The sequence below is a fragment of the Ranitomeya variabilis genome, chromosome 1 (genome assembly GCF_051348905.1).
Source record: "Ranitomeya variabilis isolate aRanVar5 chromosome 1, aRanVar5.hap1, whole genome shotgun sequence".
In the NCBI taxonomy this organism is placed as follows: Eukaryota; Metazoa; Chordata; class Amphibia; order Anura; family Dendrobatidae; genus Ranitomeya; species Ranitomeya variabilis.
In genome coordinates, this window is record NC_135232.1 from 539,789,078 (window position 1) to 539,791,487 (window position 2,410).

Consider the following 2,410-nt stretch of genomic DNA (forward strand, 5'->3'; position numbering starts at 1 on the left):
TAGCTTCCCTCTTCGTCAGGGCTATGTCTCCACCATAGGGGTCCGTCCTTAAATAGTCGCCTGATTGCTGGATGAGCTTCCCTGGAACCCCTGATTGGTAAATCGCACCATAATAAAATTGATTGGCCGCATTAAGCAATCCCTGATTGTCAATTATCCTTGGATTTTGGGCTGGAATACCGAATGGTACATTATTAATATAAATATGAAGAATGCCGTTTGTCACCGTGAGCTGGAATAGTAAAAGGAACCCTGGGCTCGGTAAAACCTAATCATTAGATACTCTTACAGATATCATTAGATTATTACATAGATAAAAGAGGGGGAGGGGGAGGGGGGAAAAAAAGGGGGGACCTTTATTAATTTGTGCTTAGAAGATATATTATGCTTAGAGGAAAATTATGTAAATGTTAAAAATATATATTTTTATTACTATTTCATTAAAAGAGGAGGATAAAATCAAACAAGGAGTCTTAATAAAATACGTATAAATCTGAATATAAATCTATAAATAGATTTATATTCAGATTTATACGTATTTTATTAAGCATAATATATCTTCTAAGCACAAATTAATAAAGGTCCCCCCTTTTTTTCCCCCCTCCCCCTCTTTTATCTATGTAATAATCTAATGATATCTGTAAGAGTATCTAATGATTAGGTTTTATCGAGCCCAGGGTTCCTTTTACTATTCCAGCTCACGGTGACAAACGGCATTCTTCATATTTATATTAATAATGTACCATTCGGTATTCCAGCCCAAAATCCAAGGATAATTGACAATCAGGGATTGCTTAATGCGGCCAATCAATTTTATTATGGTGCGATTTACCAATCAGGGGTTCCAGGGAAGCTCATCCAGCAATCAGGCGACTATTTAAGGACGGACCCCTATGGTGGAGACATAGCCCTGACGAAGAGGGAAGCTAACCCTCGAAACGCGTAGGCAGCTTGTCTCCACCACGCTCCCGTCCTTACTCTGTGTGACGTCACCACAGCTCCGCCCCCCAATCACCGCCGCGTCCTCAGCGTTGCTTCCGGCCGGGGCACGCGAGGCGCTGGTGATCTCCTGCGCTCCTGCGCTCCCGCCAGATCGCGCTTCTGCAGGAAACCCCTGCTATCACCCTGCACCACCACTGCCGGATCTAAACAGCGCTTCCATATTTACAAGCACTGACCCTAGTAAAACCTGGTGAGTGAACGCACAACCTTATCTCTCTGCTACCGGCAGCGGTATATGCTTCAGGATAAGGTCTTTTTTGTTATGATAGATTGCTAGAACACGCTTTTGCAGAAAACTTCTGCTGTCACCCTGCACCACCAATTATCGGACCTAGCCAGCGCTACCATACCGAAAGGCACTGACTCTAGGAATATCTGTACTGGCTAAACCACAATACGGCTAGCCAGCACCATCGGTGCCGCCACCAAACCCACATACAGGCAGTAAGTAGTCTCAAATTATACCAACAATAGGTGGAAGGTGTATGTTAATACTTTGCTATACGTAATACCCTATTCCTCCTTAGCAAACACGCTTTAAGCTTGGGGAAAGGAGGACTAGCAGCACCAACACAAGAACACTTTTACAGTATAGCAGATACAAGCCCTTTATAATAAGTAAGTGTGTATTCAATATCCTCTATTACAGCATCTGCACTATTGTATCTACATCACATTTATTGTATGATATTCTTTTCAGTTATATACCGCAAACAGGTTCCACTCCACCCCAAAGGGAACTCAAGGCTTTTATTCCTATTCATTTAATTCCTTATCCAGTAAGTCCAGTTTTTTTCTGCTCATTTTATTGCTTTTGGGATGCGCAGTGGTTCTCATTATTCTTTACTACTTGGTTGTTCTCTTTAACAGGATCGGCACAGAGCCTGTTGCAACCACTTGCAGCTCCCGCAGCAATCTACTCTACCCTTTCAGGTGATTAGGCGCCAGTATACATATTCTATATTTATTCCCAAAAATTAGTAATGAACCGACGATAAAAATTAGCAAAACCCAAGAACTTCTGAAGACTCTTAACAGATGTAGGTTGTGTCCAGTCACAAATCGCCTGAACCTTGACGGGATCCATCTCAATAGTAGAAGGAGAAAAAATGTACCCCAAAAAAGAAATCTTCTGGACTCCGAAGAGACATTTTGAGCCCTTCGCAAACAGAGAATTGGCCCGCAGGACTTGAAACACCTTCCTGACCTGTAGAACATGAGACTCCCAGTCATCAGAAAACACCAAAATATCATCCAAATACACAATCATAAACTTATCCAGATATTCACGGAAAATATTGTGCATAAAGGACTGAAAGACTGAAGGAGCATTAGAAAGTCCAAAAGGCATTACCAAATACTCAAAATGGCCCTCAGGCGTATTAAATGCGGTTTTCCACTCATCACC

The 2,410-nt window shown here is 42.0% G+C and overlaps 1 long non-coding RNA gene across 1 annotated transcript; it reads left to right on the plus strand.

Moving 5' to 3' along the window:
* Positions 1-1,575: 1,575 nt before the first annotated feature.
* Positions 1,576-2,129, plus strand: LOC143801024 (uncharacterized). The gene is made up of 3 exons (XR_013220723.1): positions 1,576-1,620; positions 1,703-1,781; positions 1,873-2,129. It is a non-coding gene; the product is annotated as an uncharacterized LOC143801024 (long non-coding RNA).
* Positions 2,130-2,410: the final 281 nt, after the last annotated feature.